Raw genomic sequence first — 8,982 nt, 5'->3', positions numbered from 1 at the left:
TAATTAAAGGTCTTTGAGCCTATCATTCGTAATCCTAGAGAAGCTAAATAAGAAGGTGAACCTGAAGAAAATCATATAGTTATCCTCCTGGATATTGGAAGTAGACAAGATTGCCAGGCAAACTTTGGTGCACAGGGGGGGTGGGTGGAAGTAAGGGGAGAGAGTTAGAGAGAAGGGAAAAGGGGAAGATTGGGGATAGCTTGGGGGAATGGAATGGTGGGTGGGAGGAAGGATGGATATGGGAGCAGGGAAGTATATATCTCAACTAAGGGAGCCATTTTAGGGTTTGCAAGAGACTTGATTCTAGAGGGGTTCCCAGGTCCAAGGAGAGGTCCCCAGATTGTCCCCTGGGCAGCAGAGGAGAGGGTGCCTGAACTGGCCTTGGCCCATGTAACATGAGGGGCTGTCTTGTTGGGGTTTCTGTCCCGCCCAGTACCCCATAGCTGGCAAGCCCAAAGAAAATCACACACAGGACTCCATAAAATTATAAACTGATTGGCCCATTAGGTCAGGCTACTTATTAGCTCTTATAACTTATGTTACCCCATTATCCTTATCTACGTTAGCACATGGCTCAGTACCTTTTCCAGCAGGGCAGTTTACATCTTGCCTCTTCGGTGATCTGTGCAGGAGTGCCAGAGGAAGCTTCCTGCTTCCCAGAATACTCCCAGTCTCTTTGCTCCACCACTACTTCCTGTCTGGCTTTCCTGCCTATACTGCCTGCCTGGCCAATCAGCGTTTTATTAAAATATGATTGAGAGAATACAAACAATTCTCCCACACCAGGTCATAACTTACTGATGAATATTTTGCATATCACCATAGAACCTTCATCTGGTGATGGATGGAAATAGAGACAGAGACCCACATTGGAACACTGACTTAACTCCCTAGGTCCTAATGAAAAGCAGAAGGAGGGAGATCACGAGCAAGGAAGGCAGGATCAGAGGGAACCTTCATCTAATGTTGGATGGAGGTAGAGACAGTGACCCACATTGGAGCACTGGATTGAGCCCCCAAGGTCCAAATGAGGAGCAGAAGGAGGGAGAACATGAACAAGGAAGTCAGGACTGCGAGGGGTTCATTCACCCACTGATACAAGGGGACTGTTCTAATGAACACTCACCAAGGCCAGCTGGACTGGGACTGAACGAGCATGTGATCAAACCGGATTCTCTGAATGTGGCTGACATGGGGGCTGACTGAAAAGCCATTGATAATGGCACTGGGTCTTGTTTCGTCTGCATGTACTGGCTTTTTGGGATCCTAGTCTGTTTGGATGCTCACCTTCCTAGACCTGGAGGGAGGGGGGAGGAACTTGAACTTCCCACAGGGCAGGAAACCCTGACTGCTCTTAAGACTGGAGAGGGAGGAGGAAAAGGAGTGGGGGGAGTGGGAGGGTATTGGGAGGAGGGGAGGAAGTGGAAATTTTTATAAATAAATAAATAAGTAAAATTAAAAAAAAAAGAATGGTTTTGTCTCCAATGTGGTAAATAGGCAGCAATTGTAGCCCATAACCTCACATGTCAGGTGTACCCCAGCTTGAGTTTTTACTTCCTGTGAAAGAGAGTAAAGGAACTTGTAGGCATGAAGTCTGGCTTTTCTAAATAGGAACATATTGTGCTTCCCTGATGCCTACAAAACCTCCAGTTATTAGTTTTGAATGGTGGTGACTAGATAACCTCCGGGTTGTGGGGAGATTCTGAGACTTGAAATGAAGTCATTGTAAGGCTGTTAATTAGGCATTTACAAAGAGCTGTGGAGTTTGAAAGAACTATTAGGGAGGGATTAGAATCTGTGTTCCCCTAGGGTGGAATGGTATAGCTGGGAAGGGCTGTGCTGCCTTAGTCGTTTGATTTCTGCACATCTAGTGGGGAAACTGCTACTGTCTTGAGGCTCAGCTGGGCAATTCTAGCTTTTGAGGGACTCTGGGCAAGCCTAGCAATCAGAAGCACCAGTGGGAGTAGATTGTGAGCTGCAAGGGAGCCAATAGGGAGCCATGAGAGTTGGCTTTTTTGTTACCCTAAATTGTATAGTTGATGTTTACCTCCAGTTCTTATTTCACCTCCCTCTGAAGAGTTAACACTAACCACCTTTATGGGAATGGTTCAATGACTTGATCTTGTTTCTTCCAGTTGAATTTGGGTTATCAGGTGGAAGTACTATGATACCCTTCCAGAGACCCTCTCCTAAAGACCAAACTCTCAGATATAGACAGAAAAGGAATTCCTTTACTGTTGTCTGGGAAGCATAAAAATGTCCAAAGTCCATAAGACATTCTCAATAGGCACACAATATTCCCAATCTGTTAGAGTTTTCCATTTAACTTCTACAGTTGGTCTCCAGAGTTATGATCCCACAATCAACTTTCACAACCTATAAAAGGTTTTATGAGCCAAAAGTCAGCATGATGCCCTTCCCATGCAGCTTCTGAATAGGGAGAGAAGAGGTATTTAGCATCATTTAATTTGGAGGTTAAAACAATCATGGGCCTGTCCTCTAGGAGCCAAGGTCTGATGTCTCACATCTGTACAGAATCTTTTTATCAAGAAAATATTACTGAGATTTGCTATGTAACTGACATCTCATGTAGACTTACATCTAATGTCTGTGGAGTGTGAACCCTTGAGTTGTTACCAATCCTCTTATCCTTTGATTAAAATTTTTTCTTGAGTACTGAATACCAATGCAGGTGTCAAAAATTAATCTTTCTTTCTGTGTTGTCAAGGCCAGTTTAGCATGTAGTCTTTAGAGGTCACTTGTGCTAGGAAGGACATTCTCAGATTCTTCAAGTCTCTCTATTAACAGTTGTCATTCAATGTGAGGATAAGTCAAATGATTTGCTTTATGTACTGTGGTTTCCTTTGAAGAAATCTTTTCCACATTGATCCTCATTTTGTAGACCTGATAATAATTCAAATTCATTGATTGGGTTATCCATGGCCTCCATGAACAGGACAATAAATGATCAAGAAATAGTCTTTGTTCCTAGGGACCTCACTGACATTTATAGAAATGAAAGCAATATTCCACCTTTTGGTCCCTCTAATGACATTAGAATGACCTCTAAGAATGATTATTAAACACCTAGAAGATTAGTTTTATACTATTTTTGTACTTTTAACTACTTTATAATACTTCAATAGTCAGATACAACTCAATAAACTTTGTTTAACATACCTTTAAGCCAGTCCTTGAAATATTTGGAATCTGACCTTGCAAACTTTAATAAATATAGGATCCCTATGTCTCATCCTTATGTACCTTAAACAACTTACTCAGACCTTCTTATCTTGTAAAACCTTTCCATTCTTTATCCTGGAGCTATCCAGTCAAAATCATGTTCGTATATCTAAGTCCTTTTTTACTACGGTCATTTAAACATTTATATTATTCTAACATGTTCTTTTTATGTACAGCTTCCTTTTTCTAAGTCCATGAGAAGTAGGATCATTAACAAATATGTTTATGATCTGTTGTGAAAATTTTTCCCCTGTGAAGGGGGAGGAAGCAATTTGTATCCTATAACCATAAGCCTCATTGAAGATACAAAGTACAATTTCAACAAAGTTCATTGTGGGGAACCAGTGAGTTTATTGAGCTTATTTATTGTGCATGGTTGAAAAGGTACTTACAAGGGTTTTGATTCTGTGATTGTTTGAATCAAAATGGCCCCCAAAGTCCCATGGAGAGTGGCACTATTAGTAGGTGTGGCCTTGTTGAAGTATGTCATAGTCAATTTCTGCTGCCTGCTGATCTGGATGTAGAACTCTCAGCTCTTTCTCCAGCACCATTTCTGCTTGCATCCACCATGCTTTCTGCCATGATGATAATGGACTAAATCCTCTGAAAATGTAAGCCAGCCCCAATCCTTTATAAGTGTTGTGGTGCTCATGGTGTCTCTTCACAGCAATAGAAGCTCTAACTAAGGTATCCAAAATCAGCCACACAGGCATGTCTCCATCTAGTATGTACAATGGCTCCCCCATAGCTACATATGTGGAGCTTACCTTCTCTCTACTCTTCCACTCCCCATATACTCTCCATTACAATACATTTCTCAGTCAACGTAGGAAGTAAGCCTGATAGCACTCAAGGTAAATTCCCACTTTATAAAATTGCTTTCTCATAGGTGCATACACAGAATGTACATCCTCCCAAGTCTTTCCCAGGCTATGTACTCTAGCTCATTCATAAAACCACAAGGTCACATGTCATTAGGGATGAATTGCATATAGCTGCCTGGAAAAGAGGCTGTGCACTCAGGTGGAGGGGATACTCAGGTGGAGGTGGAATACTAACAGTCAGGAAACCTGGTGGTGGTCATCCTTTGTAAGCAGGAACAGTTGATCATAGGAAGGTACCAATTGTTTGTCTTAAGATAGTGCTAAGCAACAACAAATAAAAGAAAATTGAATAGAAACTGTATATGATAATGTAATAAATTAGTATTTTCTAGGTACAAACTGTTCAACTAAACCTTAGATAAAACACAAGACATTATTCATATGATACATGGCATCTCCACTATAACTATGCTTTTGAATTTTAATGTAAGTATGTAGTTGATACCAAGAAACAGCAAATACATAACAAAATATCATAGAATTGATATTTACAGCATCCAGTACAACACAACTAAGAAATCACTCTTAAAACTATGATGCTCCAGCTTACTCTAGAGAGTTACACAAGCAGACTCTCTATCCTTTCTATGGGTGAGCGTCTCATTTGCTGTTTTCACTACAGGCATGTATACAAAAAAGGTAAATATTTACATCTTAGCATCCAAATCTCTAATAGTCCTAATTAACATATTACTTGTCTTTGGGGGTATTTCAGAGGCAGCCCACCCTCAGATAAATTCTACTTGGTGTGGTTTACTCTCTCCTAAGCATTGGTCAATCCTTTATATCACCAATCCTACTCTTCTACATTGCGACTCAGTAGTGGAGTACTATACAGTACATGAGACCGCATTTACAGCTTCCACAAATTAACTCTAAATGGACCTTACACCTAAATGTCAAATGCTAAGTGCAGAACTTCTAGAAAATACTTGGAACTAGGCCTTCTCTGACTTTGGCAACCTGTCTAGGCTTTGGGAGGTTTCTCTAAGGCCCTGATGTATAGAGCAACAGCAGAGCTCTGTCTCTAATCTCAGGAATACGCTTGGGAGAGCTGGTAAAGATGTGGGGCCAGGGCCTTTGGAAAAGGGTTGTTTAAGATCCTCAGAAACCAGCACTTTTCACAGAAGGGTGAAAACTGTGGTTATCAGTTCCAACACCACTGTGGACTTTGTTTATAATGTTCTTGATTTACCCAATGGTCCTCTTGTGCAACATTGTCTGATTAGCCTCTTTCTGAATTAGTATACTTCTTTTTAATACCAAACCCATTGATTTTCATTAGAAAGAGACTTGCTGTTGAATTTGAGATAAATCTCCAGCCAATCTGGGATATGTCTACCTTTAGATTAGCAGCCAGTGCTGGGAAGGCCATGTTGTGTCCCTTCTGCTCACCTGGTTCTGACACTCAGATCTCACTAACCAATCAGAGCCTCCATCAGACCCACCAGTCAAATGAGAGGGTTCTTCCGGGAGCAAGACTTCCGGTTTAGCACTTCCTGAAGAAATCACAGTCTCTCTCATTCACTGCACCTTGGGCTCCCTTGTAGGGAGTGAGTTTGTCAACTTGGCAGCTGCACCACGGTGAAGGAAGAGGTTGCTCTCTACAGATGGGAGAAACAGTGGGCCAAGGTGAGTAAGGGGCCAATGTCCCCAGGTAGGGAGGAGTGACTGGCCTTGTTGCACAGGTTTAGAATCCATCTGTAGTTAATTTTATGGAGATCATGAATGGTTTCTCCTGTGTATAGTAGCACACTACTGCTAAATTGTGAAGTTGGAGAGCATAATTGGTAATATAATTAATGCAATAAGAATTTACCAGTTCTTAGGAAACATTAAGTCACACAAAGTAGAATTTAAGTAAGGGAGGACTGCATCCCTGATACCCCAAAGATTAATATGCTAACCATGCCTGTTAGAGATTAGTATCATGAGATGTAAATGTTTGTTCACCAGGATTAATAAGCCATTAAGGTATATTCCTATAATAAATGAGACAACGATGATTTACAACCAGCCAAAAGACCCACTTCCCAGTCAAAGGCCTCTAACAGACTGCTCAAGGGTCCATTACAGGGTCACAACCAATGTGCCATGAAAGCATAGTAATTCTAGAATAACTGCATTTTTCAATTTTTAGAAAAACAGTTTACATTCAACGTCCCCTATACTGATTGATGTGGACTTGAATCCTTTCTGTAGTCCCACAGGACAGTGCCCTTGCTATCCTCTTTGCTAACCACCATAAATTTTTGGATTACAAGTTTACTGCACCACAGAGTTCTAAAATTACCACTCTGAGTCATATCATGGGGTGTCCATTGCAATAACAATAAAAGGATTTGTGTGGAGCATGGCTTCTTCCTTCAGATCAGAAGAATAAGAAGAGTATACTGTGTATACTGAAAGGGGGAAAAGACTGGACAATAACAAGATCACAGAATGAAGTTTAAGAGTGAGCTTCAGGGATATCCATGACAAAGAAGGACCTCATGGGGCATAGTGCGTGACTTTCTGGGTGATTTCCCATCATACATTAATTTCTTGCATGTGAATGAAGACAGACACTGGTGGGTGTACAGTTTAGGGAGGAGAACTTGAACTACTAAGTATCCATTTTCCAATTAGTGAGCTCTCCCCTGCAGATATGTTCAATCCTGGTTGACACGGTGAAGTCAGCTCAGATGTTTGAGACACAGGCCAATGGCTGTAACTCCATGTGTCAGCTTACAGCACTCAGCAGCTAACATTTTACATGGGACAAAGTCATACATTTTCTTCTTAATGGCATTCTCCCTACCAGGGAAGTGCCTACTCTGTTTCAAAATCAGTATAACTAAGTGTTCAATTATTTTCTATCATGTTAAGAAGTCAATTACTGGTTATTATATTTTAGATTTCATTTTCTTTAAATGCATTACTGCTATAATTTTGGTTCTATTTTCCAATGTTTCCCAGGTTTTGATTTTCATTTCATTTTAAAGTGCTGTTTATTAATTCATCTTTTTATTTATATCACTTTAAAACAGTGATTCTCAACCTGGTGTGTCCTGATTCCTTTTGGGGGATCAAATGAACCTATCACAGGACTGGTCTAGGACCATCAGAAAGTACAGAATATACTATATTATATTATATTATCTATTTATATTATAGTTCACAACTAGCAAAAATATAGTTATGAACTAGTAGTGAACATAGTTTTATAGGTGGGGAGATCACTACATCGTGAGATGTATTAGAGTCACAGTGCTAGGAAGATTGAGAACAACTGGTTTAGATTAATGTCTCCTGTAGCTCAGGCTTGCATCATACTATGTAACTGAGAATTGTTGCGAACACCTAAACCTGCCTCTGCTGCCTAGTGCTGGAAAGACAGTCCTGAAACTCCTACCAGGCTGGGCCTTGACTGGTCTGTGTGAAGGAGAAATAGATCAGTGAATGAGTATTCTCCAGCTTCTCTAGATTTTATTGTGAATTCACAAATGAAGTGGAACCTGTGTAAGAATTGAGTTCAAGACTGATTGTAAAGCCGGTGTAGTCACAACAGACAAAGGATGGGCAAGAAGGAGGGTAAAAGCTTTCCTGCTGTGACAACAGTTGACATTAGCAGTGAGTAGTGAGGTAATCAATTTTAGATGTTCCATAAATGTGCTGACTGGCCATTTCATGGGTCCACAGACCATGCATACAAGACTCTATATAAAGAACTTAACTTATCATTAAATCAATTTATTGTAGTCACAGGAGTTCAAGTAAATTAGAGGAGCTGAAGTAAATGGTGTGGCACTGCTTTCCATGATTTATTTTCCAGGTTTAAGATGTATACTCTGAGAGAAATGATGTGAGTAGTACTTGGTATGCTCTAATACAAATCCCTGGTCTCTAGAGCACATTACCATAAAGCCTGTTTCAACTTTTTAACAGAATTTTTCAGGATTATAAATACATTATTTCCACTATCTGCTACATAGTAGGAAACTATGAACTTATAATATTTTTGTCTCATGTTATGTAATTAAAAATTTCTTTTAACACCTAATCTTGCATTTTCTGCCCAGTGCTGGGTAGATAGTCCTACATCTCCTTCTGGACTAGGCCTTGACTGCTCTGTGAGAAGGAAAAATAGACCAGCTAATGAGTGATCTCCAGTATCTCTGTCTTTTAGTGCTTGCTTATAAATGAAGAGGGATCTGTGCAAGAATTTAGTGCATATACCAAGCTTGAAGCTGATATATTCACAGTGCAGAAAGAGTGAGACAGGACAGTGGTTGATAACTTTCCTACTTCAACAGTAATTGAGATTAGCAGTGTTTAACAATGTATTAATTACCTAATTAGGAATGAGGTAACCAATTTTAGATGCTCCATAAATGTACTGGTAGTCATTTCTTGTTGTCCACAGGCAAGGGCAATCAAGAATCTGGATAAAGAACTGACCTCATCAAAATCAAATTGCAAAAGTTATAGTAGTTCAAACAAAATAGATCTGAGTAAAATGTGGCCCTGCCTAACAGGACTGTTATTTTACTGGTTTTAAATATACACCCTGAGAGGAAAGGTTTGAGAAATCTTTGATGTGCTCTAATATAAATCCCTAGTTTCTGAAGCATATGGCCATAAAGCCTGTTTCAAATTTTCAAAATAAGTTTTGAGATTATAACTATATTATTTCCACATTCTCTTTCCTGTCTCCAAGCCTTACCTTGACTCCTTATTATCTTCTCATTTATTACCTGCTTTTGTTTAACAAGTAATGTGAATGTTACCTGTGTTTGGTTGCAGGATTTCCCAGGTATGAGTCAATGGGTTTGCTACACTGCACATTGAGTGTGTAATGGGATGTGCACACAAA

This window comes from Myodes glareolus, chromosome 16 (assembly GCF_982192425.1).
Source record: "Myodes glareolus chromosome 16, mMyoGla1.1, whole genome shotgun sequence".
In the NCBI taxonomy this organism is placed as follows: Eukaryota; Metazoa; Chordata; class Mammalia; order Rodentia; family Cricetidae; genus Myodes; species Myodes glareolus.
This window is presented reverse-complemented; position numbering follows the sequence as displayed.